The sequence below is a fragment of the Dendrobates tinctorius genome, unplaced genomic scaffold (assembly GCF_039654945.1).
Source record: "Dendrobates tinctorius isolate UK_male_01 unplaced genomic scaffold, ASM3965494v1 ptg000013l, whole genome shotgun sequence".
In the NCBI taxonomy this organism is placed as follows: Eukaryota; Metazoa; Chordata; class Amphibia; order Anura; family Dendrobatidae; genus Dendrobates; species Dendrobates tinctorius.
The window spans coordinates 13,689,033-13,705,893 of record NW_027361681.1 but is presented as its reverse complement, the minus strand read 5'-3'; positions in this window follow the sequence as shown (position 1 = coordinate 13,705,893).

The window sequence follows — 16,861 nt, the reverse complement described above, 5'->3', positions numbered from 1 at the left end:
CTCTCTGCCCGAAACATCAGGCTGCGGGTAGAGTCCGCCAAGTTCGCACCGCGCTACAGTGGCCCCTTCAAGGTGATCGAGCAGATCAGCTCTGTGGTCTACCGTTTGGCCCTTCCACCACACTTGGCTATCTCTGATACATTCCACGTGTCCCTCCTTAAGCCTGTTCACTTGTCCCAGTTCTCCGAGTCATCTGCCAGGACATCAGACTTGTCTTCGGACGAGTTTGAGGTCAATGCCATCATGGGATGCAAGGTAAAAAGTTTTATTTGGTGGATTGGAAGGGTCATGGTCCAGAGGCTCGGACCTGGGAGCCAGTGGAGAACATCCACGCTCTGCTCCTCATAGCGGCGTTTGAGCGTAGCGAGGCTCACAGGGGAGGGGGCCCTAGGGGGGGGGGTAATGTTAGGCGTCGGGTTCCTGCCACTGCACAGCAGGAATCCAGAGCCTTGCACCCAGCGGTCTCCCATTCTTCTTCGGCCGCAGTGGAGCCTGCTCAGCAGATTCGTCAGTCCCGGCGCTCTGCCCAGGCCAACTCCGTGGGTTTGCTTGCTGCAGCCACCTCTGGCACAGCTATGACAATGCAGGCTGCTCAGTAGCGAGATTCTCCAGGGACTAAGTCCTCATGTCGGGCCACTGAGCATGCCCGTGGAGTGATCTCCCATTGGAGATCGAGGGTTACGTGCTCAGGTCCTGCTCGTGTTCGGATTGGCCCATCCGAGAAGCCAGGAAGTTCCCGGATGCCCGTGGCTATAAAAGGTTCGCATGGCCGCTCGCCCATAGGCTAGGATAGACTGTATTTACAGACTATAAGGTGTGAGAGATGTATGCACGTATGAATGTATCTGGTGACTGACTCATTATGAAACCCCTACCCTTGGTATGCATGTGTTGTGCAGCCTAGCCTGCTAGCGCCCAGGCTTAGGTGTAGGTAGCTCAGGGTTTGAGTCAGGCATTGGTCCTCACCAGTGATCCAGCACGCCTCAGTGCACGTGCTCCACACCCCACTGCCAGCGTCTTTAGCGGCGCTCGTGGCAACGACGCCGTGCGCTCAGTGGGCCTAGAGGGACTCTAACCCCGTGTCCTTGGGGTAGCTTCTGTGGTCGTACACTGTGCGCTCTTTTAGCCAAGCTCTGTGAGCACAAACAGGCTCCGGCGTTTATGTTCAGCTGTAGTGCGGCTCTGTGAAGCAACAGAGTCCGCCCCTGTACACACTGGTTGACGATAACCCGCGTGAGGTTCATATAGCATCCGCCATTACTGAGCAGCAGGTTACCACCCCTGCACGGTGGACCTCGGGCTGCGAACGCACCTTATTACCATCTTTATTATTTGGTGCGTTCCGCCAGCCTTATCAGGAAGTGTACATTGAATTTTAGGGATTATTCAAATTTTCCTGACACCTCCCCCTTTTGGACTGTGCTACGGAGGTAGGACCTCTCGGTAGTTTTCTATGCGCACATCCGTGGGCTCGCCCCGCCGGGACAACCCGTCTGCATTACCATGCTCGCTGTCCTTTTTGTGGTTAATGGTAAAGTTTTACTGCTGGAGGGCTGCAAACGTTGCAGGGCAAAAACCATGGACAGGCACTCCTTCTCTATGGTGGAATAGGCCCCTTCCCTCAGCAGGAGCTTCCAGCTCAGGTAGAACATGGGGTGCTCTTAGTTCCCTGAGTCGACCTGGTTGAACACAGCACTGAGGCCAAACTCGCTGGCATCGGTCTGTACTAAGAACGGCTGACTGCTGTCGACTGCCCTTAGCACAGGAGAGCTACTCAGGGCTGTTTTCAAAGCCCTAAAGGCCATCTCACAGTTGTTTGTCCAATCGACTGTATTGGGTACCTGTTTCCTGGTGAGGTCCATCAAGGCCTTCGCAAGGCTGCTATAGCTTTGTACAAAGCGTCTATAGTACCCTGCAGTACCCAGGAAGGATATCATCTGCTTCTTGGTGCTGGGGGTGGGCCTGGACATGATAGCATCCACTATCCCAGCCTCTAGCCTCATAGAACCTCCGCCTACCCGGTGCCCCAGGTAGTGGACCACGCTCCTGCCCATCTGGCACTTTCCTGGCTTGATGGTCAGGCCTGCTTGGTGGATGCGCACGAGCAACTCCTGGGAATGCTGAAGGTGAGCCTCCCAGGTGGAACTGAAGACTGCAATGTCATCCAGGTACGCCACCATGCACTTCTCCAGTCCCTGCAGCAAGTGATTGAGCATTCCGCGGGAATGTGGCAGGGGCATTCTTCATGCCAAAAGGCATGACCATGGACTTGTACAGTCCAAAGGGGGTGATAAAGGTAGACTTCTCCTGTGCCTCGGGGCTCAGGTGAATCTGCCAATATCCCCGACTCAGATCCATAATGGATAGATAGCGTGCGCTAGCTAACCGCTCAAGTAGCTCCTCACTTTGTCCACACAAACGGATGGTCCGATCCTTCTTTGGCACCAGGGCTACAGTACAGGCCCACAAGCTCTCGGATCGCTTAATCACCCCCAGCTGCAACATCTCATCAATCTCCTGGCGCATGATGTGCTGCACCACGTCCGAGATCCGATAGGATGTCCGCCATAATTTCCGGTGTCCCCCTCGAGAGCTGCTTCTTCAGTTCTTCCAGGTCTGTTGGTTAACATGGCCCGGAAGGGTTCCAGCGTGGCTCGCAACTGCGACTGCTGGTGTGCGGATAGCAAGGCGCTTACCTCCACATCCTCTATGGACCCTCCCGCATTAGCTTGGGTCAGCATGTCCAGGGCAAGTTACAGACTGGTAGGACGCAGGCTCCACATTCTTGATGAGCTTTCATCATACTGATGTGGAAGGCCTTCTGCCTACCCATAGCGTGGTCAATAGTGACCACGTAGGTGACTGGGTTGAGCTGCTGGTGTATGACGTACGGGTCTTCCCAAGCCTCCTGAAGCTTATCATTTGGTACGGGAACCAGCACCCACACTTTCTGACCCACTGGTAGGTCCGCTCCTGGGCGTTCTGGTTGTACCAATGCTTCTAGTCAGACTGGGCCTGCGCTAGTTGTCATGTACCAACTGTGTCAAGGTCTGCATCTTGTCACGGAAGCGCATGACATACTCCACGATGGACACTTCTGAAGAGCTCGGCTCTTCTTCCCAGGATTCCCTTACCAACCCAAAAGGTCCCTGGTCTCACCTGCCGTAGAGGAGCTCAAAGAGGGAAAACCCCGTCAAGACCTGCGGAAACTCTTGGTAAGCGAATAGCAGGTGTGGGAGTTACCGCTCCCAGTCGCGTCCTTGGGTCTCAACCACCATTTTTAGCATCTATTTGAGGGTATTTTTGAAGCGATCGCACAAACCATTGGTTTGGGGGTTATACGTGCTCGATACCAGACGCTTCACCTGCATTTTCTTACAGAGAGCCTCCATAATGCGAGAAATAAATTGAGTCCCCTGGTCGGTAAGCTTCTCCCTAGGAAACCTACTCGTGAAAAGATGGCCAGCAGGGCATCCGCCACCTTATCCTCCTTAGTTGAGGACAGAGTCACTACCTTCGGGTACCGGGTAGCATAGTCTACCACAGTAAGGATGAAATGCTTTCCAGAGTTGCTGAGTATTGCCAGTGGTCCCACAATGTCCACTGCAATCCTCTCGAAAGTCTCATCTATCACTGGCAAAGAGATCAGAGGAGCCTTCGGAGCAGACCCTGACTTTTCCACTCTTTGACAGGTGATACAGGAGCGCAGTAGTTTGTTATTTCTGTCCCCAATTTGGGCCAATAGAGGTGTTGAGACAGCCGGGCCTTAGTTTTGCTGATCCCCAAGTGTCCAGTGAGTGGAATCTCATGGGCAATCCGAAACAACTCACCTTTAAATTGGTAGGGGACGACCCGCTGTCTTTCACTCAACCACTCCTTTTGGGATTTACCGGGGACTGTCTCACGGTACAACCTCCCTTGTTCCCAGAATACCCTCTCCTTTTCAGTCTCGGAGGAGGGCTTCTCGGCGAGGTTTTTCAAGGTCTGCAGCCTAGCATCTGAGTACAGAGCAGCCTGGAACTCTTGGCTGGAAGCAGCCAGAGGTGACGTTAAGGTCTCTTCCTCACGGGAACCCTCTGGGACCTGCTCTGGGTCCGTCTCTGGTTCAGTTATCCCTCTGACTGCTGAGGGTCCAGAAGGCAGGGAGGAACCTGCATTCTGGGCACTCTGACTGTGGGTGACAGCAGCTACTTAGGCCATCTCCCTGGGGATTACCACAGTCCCATCAGCCTGCGCAGTTGTGGGTACTACCTCTCCATCCACCCCCATTATCTCAGGAGCAGTGCTATATATGGGGCAGTTACCTTCCTCTGTGGCACTGGTCAGTTGCACGGCATCACCTTTTTCATGGTTCCCATGCCCCTCCTCATTTCCCTTAGCACTGTTGCATGCTCCTGTTGGGGTTTCTTCAGCCAGATCACCCCGCAGCGTGAGGTGGCTGAGTACTCCTGTACCTTCAGATACATTATTATTATCAGGTAAATCACTATGAGGTAAAGCATACATATTCACATCATTATCTTTAGCTTTACCCTCAATATCAGATAGGGGAGGGATGTCAGGGACATAATACGCAACCATTCTCCCCAAATCAGTTCCGGACAACCCCACTTCCTTCACCCCACTCCTGGCACCCCAATCTATAAAAACAAGGGGCTGCAGATGCCCCCAATCCCGGTGACAGTCAGTGTTTTCCCGGAATAATCTCTTCAGGGACCACCAGTTCGGGTCAAATGAGGGTTCATTTGGCCCCGGTGTCCCCGGAGTCTCTTGCATCAACACCTGGTACTGACATCGGCACTCGGACCGGAGCTTGCGACTGCATAGAAATACATGCAGCCGCATGCTCTGGTCCGAGTGCCGGCGGTAGTGCCGGGTGTTGATGCGAGAGACTCGTGCAAGCTTCTCACTTCACACACGATAGTGTGAAACCAGCCTTATAAATACATTATATGAGTGATACTGCTGTATATATGTTACATAGGTGATACTGCAACTATATACCCCAGTCACAGTATCACCTATATAATGTATATACAGCAGTTACCAAAATGATGTATTCAACATAATATAGCCTATATTATATTATATATACTTGTATATATACCGTATATAAAAAATGTACAGATGTTCATATAGTATGTTGCTGGTGTATAGTATATAGTGTGAAATCCACACTATATACACTGGCCCATCTCTATACTATATACACTATGGCTGTGAGCCACAACCCTCATCTGTGGACGTCGGGCACTCAGACCATCCTCATGGAGATCGCTTTCTTACCGTTTGTGCAGACACACGCACATCTGTGGCCTGCTGGAGGTCATTTTGCAGGGTTCTGGCAGTGCTCCTCCTGTTCCTCCTTGCACAAAGGCTGAGGTAGCGGTCCTGCTGCTGGGTTGTTGCCCTCCTACAGACCCCTCCACGTCTCATAGTGTACTGGCCTGTCTCTTGGTAGCGCCTCCAGCCTCTGGAAACTACGCAGACAGACACAGCAAACCTTCTTGCCACAGTTCGCATTGATGTGCCATCCTGGATGAGCTGCACTACCTGAGCCACTTGTGTGGGTTGTAGAGTCCGTCTCATGCTACCACTAGTGTGAAAGCACAGCCAACATTAAAAAGTGACCAAAACATCAGCCAGAAAGCATTGGTACTGAGATGTTGTGTGTGGTCCCCACCTGCAGAACCACTCCTTTATTGAGGGTGTCTTGATTATTGCCAATAATTTCCATCTGTTGTCTATTCCATTTGCACAACAGCATGTGAAATTGATTGTCAATCAGTGTTGCTTCCTAAGTGGACAATTTGATATCACAGAAGTTTGATTTACTTGGAGTTATATTCTGTTGTTTAAGTGTTCCCTTTATTTTTGTGAGCAGTGTACTATATACACAGCTCCACTCTACATTCCTTACCACAGTACATTTTGTGGAGCCATGTATGCTGTGTATACTTCTCCTGTATACATGGTGTAATTCTCTAATTCTCAGTAACTTGTCTTATTATGTGTGTGTATATATTTATGTACAGTATGTATGTGTATATATATATATATATATATCACTCCGATAAGTTGTGAAAAAAGTGGCGGACTCTTTATTGGCCCATGTGGCAACATTTCACATCCATAACATAACCTTTCTCTGCTGTGGAACTGAACTGTTGCCACCTGGGCTAATAAAAAGTCGACGCCTCCCCCGCTTGCTCAGGGCCCCGGCACTTGCAATACTTACCTCTTCCCGCTCCTCCGCTGTGGCATCTTCTGACTGTGACGTTTCAAGTCAGAGGGTGCAGTAACGTCACATCTGTGCGCCCACTGCCTGAACAGTCGCTGTGCAGAGAACTGGAAGACGGCGACGTTGAGGAGTCCGGAGCAGAGCAGCGGCCAGCAAGGAGAGGTGAGGATTTCAGGTTTTTTTTTAAAATGTTTTGAGCAATAAATGGGGCCCATTATACACAGGAGCATCATATGGGGCCCATCATACACTGGAGAATCATATGGGGCCATCATACACTGGAGCATTATATGGAGCCCATTATACTGAAGCATAATGTGGGGCCCATTATATACTGGAGCATCATTATATATGGAGCATCATATGGGGCCCATTATATATGGAGCCTCATATGGGGCCCATTATATATGGAGCATTATATGGGGCCCATTCTGTTTGGAGTTTGGAGCAAAATATGGGGCCCATCATATACTGTATGGAGCATTATATGGGGTCCATTCTGTTTGGAGTTTGGAGCATTATATGAGGCCCATCATATTCTGTATTGAGCATTATATGGAGCCCATTCTGTATGAAGCAAGGTATGGGGCTCATTATACTGTATGGAGTATTATATTGGGCTCATTATACTGTTTGGATCATTATATTGGGCTCATTATACTGCATGGAGCAATATATGGGGATCATTATTCAGTTTGGAGCAATACATGGGGGTCATTATACTGCATGGAGCAATATATTGGGGTCATTATTCAGTTTGGAGCAATACATGGGGCTCATTATACTGTATTTAGCACTGTGTGGTACCCATAATACTGTGTGGAGCATTATATGGTGCTTATTATTCTGTATGGAGCAATATATGGGGCTCGTTATACTGTATAGACCACTATGTGGTACCCATAATACTGTATTTGGCAATATATGGGGCTAATTATACTGTATAGACCACTATGTGGTACCCATAATACTGTATTGAGCAATATATGGGGCTCATTATACTGTATGAAGCAATATATGGGGCTCATTATACTGTATGGAGCAATTTATGGGGCATGTTATTCTGTATGGAGCGCTATGTGGGCCAAGAATACTGTATGGAGTGCTATGTGGCAGCCATATACTTTATGGAGGACTATACTGTCTGATTTATGACCTACTGTAGAATGTACAATAGATATCACTCATGTAATGTAAGAAGTGAAATCTTTGGCATTGTATACCTGTATTTCTCTGCTGTATCTTTGCATTATGAATTGTGGTATGTTTTAAAGGAGCCAACTGAGACTTTCACCCAGGGACCACAAAAACCTGGAACTGGCGCTGTATGACTTACACAGTACCACTTCTCCTGTCCTGTTGTCGAACACGCGACATTGGACTTTGGGAGGGTAAATATCAGTTTAGTATTTTTTAATATTACTATGGCTAAATAAAAATAAAATATTGGAAAAGCTGTTTAAATGGATTATCCCAAGTAATCACCTTTCCTCTGGATAGGAGATAACTTTTCAATTCCTGGAGATCCGACTGTTGGGACCTCTATGATCCTGAAAATCGGAGCTCTGTATGTAAATGCAGCTGCGGTCAGTCATATGCACTGTGGCACCATTCACATGTGGTTCTTCAAATACCTCCTTATAGGAGAGTGAGGGGCACAACAAAGTAAAGCAAAATTCACTGATTGGGGTGAGGAGTGTTATAGTTTGTGGGCTGGTGGGGTTTGTGTCGCAGGGCTGCTTTTTTGTCCCAGTCCGGCCCTGTGTGAGTCAATAGGATGGCGACAAAAGAAGTCATTACTGAGGTTCCCTGTACTGTCTGATGACAGATTTAGTGAGATGTGAAACATTTTTAGACTACGGTAGTTTTGCAAGACATTTTTATACACTTTTTTTTGCATTTGAACAACATCCATTTCTTCTTTATGCCACGTTTCTTAACACTTAATTAACAGGACTAGAACTCCATGCCACAATATACTGTAGTTGGAAAACATCTTTCCACAGTGTTGGTATGTCTGCAGATGCCATGTTATGGGCAGAGATATGGCTGGTATAGTTACGTGGTGGTAGTGGACTTGTGGTCTACAGTGTTTATTCTGTCAGTATTCTAGTGAGACCGGTCACCCATATGCTATGCTGTGGGTCAAAAACCCTGAGCCACAATATACCCTTATTATTGCCTGTTCCATGTACTTGCTGTGCTTTATATAATGCTCCTAGACATTACTGCCATACATGTTACCTCGTGTGACACGCGTATTTCGCAAGACTATGGTACGTCTGACTCCCGCTTTCATCATCACTTAATCCTTGTGCCATGTTTGTACACAGTACAGCGGTGTGACAGCTGCTCCTTTTTCCTGACTATTACATACAGTGCAATGTCCCAGCTGCATCTTGTGAAAGAGAGATGAACTGATCTGGTCGGGGTTGGATTCACCTCCTTTATATGCAGACACTTACTTGCTGCCGTGTGATTTAGCGCACAGTCAGCGGTTGTCCCAACTATTCATAAATGCCAAACAAATCCTGCCAATCCGACTTTACGTTAGATGGCAGAGGACGCCACTTGCAGGAAAACATTTAATTGACTGTAAAAAATACAACATGTCACTTTCTATTGTAGCAATAATAGGTGTAATACGGCAGCCACCATCTCCATTGAGACACCAGGAAAATAAAAGGGAACCTGTAGACTGTGTCTGTTCAGAAGTCACTGGTGCATCACAGGTCCCTGTCACCAAAAACAATTACTTATATTTATTTAACACCAGAGAATGCGGTTTTACCTCTACCTTCAATTATAATTTATGGTGTATGAGATTTTTCACTGGAATTGCAAAACCCATGACATTAAGCGTAAGTGCACACGTTGCGGATTGTGCTGCGGATTTGGCAAAATCCTCTGCGGATTAGCCTGCGGTTTTGCCCTGCGGTTTAACACCTGTATAATGGAGCAGGTGTAAAACCGCTGCGGATTCCGCGCAAAGAATTGACATGCTGCGGATTTGAAACCGCAGCAAATCAGCGCGGAAAAATCTGTAGCATGTGCACTGCGTTTTTTTGTTTTTCATTGATTTTAATGGTACTGTACAACGCAGCAGAAACTGTGCGGATCCGCAGGGCCAAAACCGCTGTGGATCCGCAGCAGAATCTGCAGCGTGTGCACACACCCTTATCTCATCACGAGCAACCCCCTTTATTCTGAAAGGACCCCTTCTAGTCATGTTGAGGCATGGTTATAGGAGTGTGTAACTTGTGCAGTCACCCCAGGCTTCCGCAGGGAACCTGTCAGCTCGTTTTTCCACAATAAGCTGCGGCCACTGCCTTTCGGGGCTTATCTACAGCATTCTATAATGCTGTAGATAAGCCTCCGATCTAACCTGCAAGAGAAGAAAAACAAGTTTTATTCTACTCACCAGGGAGTGGTCCGGTCCGATGGGCGTAGCAGGTCCGGGTCCAGCGCCTCCCATCTTCGAGCGATGACGTCCTCCTCCTTGCTTCGTGTCGCGGCTCCTGCGCAGGCGTACTGATCTGACCTGTTGAGGGCAGAACAAAGTACTGCAGTGCAAAGGCTCTGGACCTCTCTGACCTTTACCAGCGCCTGCACACTGCAGTACTTTGCTCTGCCCTCAACAGGGTAGATCAGTACACCTGTGAAGGAGCCGCAATATGAAGCAAGGAGGAGGACGTCATCGCTAGAAGATGGGACGCACCGGACCCGGACCTGCTACGCCCATCGGACCGGACCACCCTGGGTGAGTATAATAAAACTTGTTTTTCTTCTCTTTCAGGTTAGATCGGGGGCTTATCTACAGCATTACAGAATGCTGTAGATAAGCCCCGAAAGGCAGTGGCCGCAGCTTATTGCGGAAAAATGAGCTGACAGGTTCCCTTTAAGAGGGCACCTGTCATGTCAACGTATATGCTTCATGAGTGAAACCTGTCAACACAACATTATCAACTACTCTCACCTCCTGAACTGAGTGGTACCAGACAATTTTATATTTTATTTTCATTTTACTGCATAGAGGTATTGCTTAGCACTTTCTCAGATTACTTTGTGTGGAGCCTTTATTTCAGGTTTGTATTGTGTTATTTTCTTGCACATCCTGTGGATACTTGATGGAGGGTTAATAAGATATTTTCCAAGCTGATTTATGACCATGGACCTTAGAATCTTGTCTTACATGAAACGGTCAGAAAATTCACCAAATTTATCTCAGCAGCTCAGGCTAGATGATACATCTGATGCTTCTTTAGATACATATATCTAATTTTATACCATTCTTTGGTTTCTTAACTCTACAACATGCTTTGAGATAAAATTTTGCACACAGTCATATTTTATGCTATGCCCTCTTTCCTCAAAGCCACCCCCTTTGATGAATAATTTGCATAATTCTTTCTATACCCTTTCTTCCCCTGGTGACAATCTCAGGAAAACTTAGCTCTCAGGTTCATGGTGACACAACTCAATTGTTGGGTGTCCCGGGACCGAGGGCTCCTTCACTGTCCCTAACGCTAGGGGCGCCCTATCTCGCACTGTTCCCTGGATTACTTCTGATGGTGAAGACGCCGGGGGCCACGTACCTTGGCTTAGCTCCTGAATCCACCCTCAGTCTATATCCTTCCCCCACCCAGGGAAGAGGGGAGTAGTAGTGTATCGCAATACACCAACAAGAGTAACAAGGTAATATGAACAGGGGTAACGAAAAATACCAAACATAAAAATATACACCCATACACCAGAGGAATGCACCAGGGAGTGGAGGATGAAGTTAAACCAAAGTAGAAGAAGAAAGGGAAATATCACACACTCAAAACCTAGCAACAGTCACAAATAAATCTATCAACCGCCTTCTCCAGTAACCAACAACCTCTAGCCATGCAGCAAAAGCTTTCTCTGACAATGAGTGCTAGCCAGTTTACTGTATATTGGAGATGGGAGTAGCTAACACTCCAGATGCTCCAGATGCTCTCAACTGAGCCGATTAACCACTCCCCTGCCAAAAGAAATTTACACTGTTTAATATGAAGGTGAAGTGCTGCTAATCAGTTCAGGAGTAGGATATGCATAAATCAGACACTGCAGTCTTCTGGCTTCTCTCTGTTGCAGTAAACTCGTGACACATGGCTTTTTTAGCTAGATGGTCCTATGGCACCAATAGCCACAACTAACTTTTCACACAACTACCCAAGGAAATTTCCTAGGATGTATGGTTCCTAACTACGCATCTAGATGAAAGGTCTACCACCCAGCACTGTATTATCCTTACAAGAAGTTTTTATCATGACTCTTGCTTGGTGGTAATAATGCCTGTCTTCTCCACATCTCACATGTTTAAAAAGCCTTTACAGTCGACCACTCACGAAACCCTTAAACAACTCAATCCCTGGTCCTGAAGATGGAATTGAGTCTTCTCTTCTGTTTCTACTACAGATACTTGCTCTACCAAAACCTGTGGCCAAATCATGCTCTGTGATAAAATGCTGCATCTTAGTAGCTGCACTGTTAAATCTGCATGATAAAAACTGGAATATAAATACTGTTATTACCCATATACACTAAATATCGGAAGGGATCAGTGTGTTGTATTGTTCACTGTTCAATTAGGAAGCATTTATTATAGGGTAAGTGGATGTTGTCATAGCAACCACAGCGCCTGTAAATCTGCACACGCACAACGTGCTCCTCACTCTGCATTGCAGTGTGGTCTGTTTAAAGGGAACCTGTCATCACTTTTCTGGCCTACCAGCTAAAAATATCAGTTAATTGAGTGTCAGCTATGCATTCCACAACTACTTATGAAACCCCCTGACTCCCCATGTATCACCCACGAAAACCTTTTTATTGCTCCCGCGCACTATGGTAATGTGTTTGGTCCGGTCCGATGGGTGTTGCTTCGGTTCCCTCACTCCACCCCTCCTCGGCTTGCTATACGCATTCCTTTCCTTTAGTTGGTCAGGGCAAAGTTTTAATTGATCTCTTGACACTACCTTTGAGGTTTCTCCTCCATCTTTACTGATGAGGCAGACTTTGGTGTTATCAAAGTCTGAAGGAAAAACAGTGTATGGCTCAGCCTAAACACTGGTCGCCTAGTTTGTGAACTCGTCTCTTCCTTTTGAGTACCTGTTCTCCAGGTGACAAGGGAACTGCAGGGGCCTGCTGTTTAAAATTTCTTTCCTGCCTCTGTCTTGCCTGGGACAAACTTTTCTCTACACATTCTTGCATTTGCGGTATTGTTGCTGCCGCTCCATTTCCCAGTCCGCATCTGGTGATGTCATCTCCAGTGTTAAAACTGTCATGTCCAAATCAATGGGTAACTTGACAGGTCTTGCCCTCATCAGGTAGGCCGGGGTGCAGTTGGTGGAGTTTACTGGTATATGATTGTATAGATCTACTAGATCTGGCAACTTCTCTGGCCATAGATTTCGTTCTTCCAGGGGCAAGTTCTTCAATAGGTCAGTTACCATCTGGTTCATCTTCACGCACATGCCGTTTGTTTGTGGATGGTACAGCGTCGTCTTGATTTTCTTGCAGCCATACAGGTTACAGAATTCCTGGAAGACTTCTGCCTCAAAGGCTGGGCCTTGGTCGGTGAGCACTTGTTCAGGGTAACCGTGCAGTGGACAAAAGTATTTTTGAAACACTTTGGCTGCCGTCTTCGCTGTTTGGTATTTGACAGGCACGACTACTAAGAACCTTGATTAATAGTCAACGATGGTCAGAGTGTAGGTGTAGCCAGTTCTACTCGGAGTCAATTTCACATGATCCAAAGCTACCAGTTCAAGTGGCTGCTTCGTGATGATTGGCTGTAATGGGGCTCGCTATCTGCTATGGTCTTTTCTGGGCAGGTTGCATGGACCACATTCTTGGTACCACTTCTCAATGGCTTTCCTCATGCCAACCCAGTAAAATCTCTCATGAAGTAGGACCTCTAACTTCTTCCATCCGAAATGTCCTGCTCCATCATGGTACGCCTCCAAGAACAATGGCGCATCTCGCTTCGGGACTACCACCTGCCAGACCAGTTCATGAGTGCGCGAGTGGATGTTCCTCTGACACAACTTACCCTCATAGATGAACAGCTTGCCCTTCTCCTTCCACAACTGCTGTGCTTCTTGTGGAGCACCTGGACCAGGGTGGGAGTCAGCTTGTGTCAGCAACTCTTTTACTAGTCAGACTGCTGGGTCGCTATCCTGCGTCTCTGCCCACTCATGGTGGGGCAATAGGTTAAACATGGCCTCTTGCACAATGTAGCACTTGTTCCTCACCCGTTGGGAGCGCTGGGCCGCAACTGGGTGGTGGAAGGCTGGTAACTCAATTTCTTCGAGTTCCTCCGGATCCTCTCCCCCATCTGGTGAATTGGGCATCCTGGACAGTGCATCAGAATTAGCGTTCTTATGTCCCACTCGGTACTTGGTGGTAGACGCGTAGTTGGACAGCTGGGCCATCCATCGCTGCTCCAGTGCAACCAGCTTTGCTGTTTCAAGGTGGGTTAGCGGATTATTGTCCGAGTAGATGGTAAACTTCGCTGAAGCCAGGTAGTGCTTGAAGCGCTCTGTTATCGCCCAAACTATAGCGAGGAACTCCAGTTTAAAGGAACTGTAGTTGTCGGGGTACCTTTCAGTGGGACGAAGCTTCCTACTGGTGTAGGCAATCACTCTTTCTGCATTTGTGACAGCACTGCTCCTAATCCGACGTTGCTGACATCCATGTAAAGTACAAATGGTTGGTCATAGTCAGGGTAGGCTAGGACTTCATCTGCCGTGACAGCCAGTTTCAACTGAGTGAAGGATTCTTATAGCCTGTTGTTCCACTCGAACAGAGGACTCTTGTTCTAGGCTTTCGTGGATTGGCCCACTAGAAGATCTTGCAGGGGTGCAGCTATTTTGGTGAAGCCCTTGATGGATCTCCTGTAGTAGCCCACCAACCCAAAAAAACTGCCGCACTTCATGAATGGTACTGGGTCATTGTCAGTCCTGGATAACAACGACTTTGTTAGGGTCTGGTGCTACGCCTTCAGCGCTTACCATATGGCCTAAGTACTGCACTTTGGGCATCAAACTGTATCATTAAGACGGCTTCACTTTCAAGCCAAAATTGGACAGGGCTTCGAACACCTCGGCCAGGTGCTTCAAGTGGTCTTCATAGGTATTGGAGAAGACGTTGATGTCATTCAGGTATAGCATAACGGTTTCAAAGTTTTTATGTCCTAGGCAGCATTCCATTAACCGCTGAAACATCCCTGGTGCACTGCAGAGTCCAAATGGCAAGTAGTTAAACTCGCAGAGGCCTATTGGTGTCCTAAATGCTGTCTTCTCATTATCTGCCTCAGCCACGGGAACCTGCCAATACCCACTGGTGAGATATAAGGTGGAGCAATAGTTAACAGATCTCAGTGCAGTTGATGATTCCTCAGTTCTAGGCAACGGGTAGGCATCTTTATGTGTAATGCCGTTAATCCGCCTCTCGTCAACACACATTCTCATGGTACCATCTTTGTTTTTTAACGAAGACTAATGGAGCTGCCCAGGGGCTACAACTATCTCTGATAACTCCAGCCTCCTTTCATCTCCTGTAACATACTCTTGGCACATTGATAGTGTGCTGGGGGTATGGGCCGGTACCTCTCTTTAATGGGAAGATGATCTCCGGTGGGGATATGGTGTTGGACCCCTTTTGCCTGCACAAAGTCTAAAGGATGTTTGCTGAAGACAGGCTCATACTCTCGAGCCACCCGGTAAGCCCCATGCTTTTGGTGGAAAGGAGTGGAGTCAGTGCCTACATGTAGCTGCTGACACCAATCCTCCAGCTGCCCCTCACAGCCATTGTCCTCCACCTGGTCGGACGGAAGCAAGGGTTCTGCGGCCTCTATTGCATGGTAACTGACAGTGAACAGCTTAGTAAGGGTGGCATACCGGGGTAAATGGACCTCTTTTTCCCCACAATTAAAGATGCATATTAGTACCCTCCCCTTGCGGACATCAACTACACCCCGGGCTGTCAAGATGGTAGGCCTACTATCAGTCTACACAGGTGCTACTAGGGCCTGGTAATCTTGACCCCTAAGGTCTATTGCTGCTTGACACCAAATTATCATTTCACTCCTAAGAGATACTGCAATGGGGAATGGATCACTCACTCTGACACTGCCAACTTCTCCACCAGACAGCTCTACCTGTTGTCTCTGCATAAGGGCTCTGATCTCTTTTTGCAGGACCCGCTGCTGGCTGGAGCTGGCGGTCACGGCTACCTGTTGCAATAAAACAATAATTTCTCCAATACAATTTTCTATTACATTGGTGCCTAAAGTAATCATATTATGGCATTCTCGTTTGTCAATATCAACTATAATCAAACCTTGTGACTGCAATTCTACTCGGCCAACCTTGATGGTCACCTCTTTATACCTCACTTGAGGCAAGGGCTCACCATTGCTGGCAAAGATGCTAAGGTGTTCATCTGGGCTGCGAGTGATGTCTGAATCAGCCCCATACCGTTTAAAGAGGATATATGGCATTGTTGTCACCTGGGAGCCAGTGTCTAGTAAAGCGTTCATGGGGATGCCATCAATCACGACGGGCAGGACCGGCCGTCCTCCCACGTACTAGTCTCGCCAGCTTTGTGGTCCGGGACGTCTTACTCCTGGGGGTTGGCCCTCTGCCCCAGGGGTCGCTCATTTAAATTACAGAATCTTGCGATGTGCCCTGCCTTGTTGCAGCAGCGACAGATGGGCTCTCCGTCCTTGTCGTAGAGTCATTGTCTTGGGTCGGCTTGTCGGCCTCAACAGGGGTCTGGGGAAAGGATGCTGCCTCCTGCTGATATGTAATTGCTGTGCGCCTAGAGGGCGTTGTCCCACTAGAATTTGGTTCATGCAGCACCCGGATGGCTCTATCCTTAAAGTGCGCAAAGTCCAGGTCAGGGTTTTGTAGGGCCAGTATGCGCAGCTGTGTCCTTTTGGTGTTAGACAGGAGTCCCTCAATAAACTGCTCCGTTAACAACTTATCCACGTCTTGCACGCTGTTAGGGGCAACCTGCTTCATGGTCTGTAGCACCTCCTGAAGGTTAAGGGCATAGTCCTGTATACTATCCTGCTCCCTTTATTTGCACCCAAAGAATCTCATTTGTATTTCTGCTGTAGTGTGAGTGTCAAAGGTGTCTTTCAGCTTGGCCAAGATTTGCTTGAGAGTTCCTTTATCAATGTCCGGCCAGGACTCTCCTTCCCTCTGGGCCACACCAGTTAACTGGCCAGTGAGGATGCTGATTTTTTGACTATCAGACAGGGGGTACACTTCAAACAAACTACATAGTCTCTCCTTGAAATCACTCAGGGTGTGCGACTCCCCTGAGTACTACGGTAACCAGGCCACTCCCGGTATGTAGAGCATTGATAGAGACAGTACGTGGGCTGCCGCCACCACTGGAACCGGCAGCACTACCGGGGTTGCGGCTGCGGCCGCCATTGGATCTCCACCTGGGTTGGACATTTTCTTCCCCCCTTGTGAACCTCAGCCAGGCTCTCTTTATCGTTACCGTGGTCAGCGGCTGCTCCACAGGCAGGATGGAACCTACTTTTTCTCCCGTTCACCACAGAGCGCGGCTCCAGCTTCA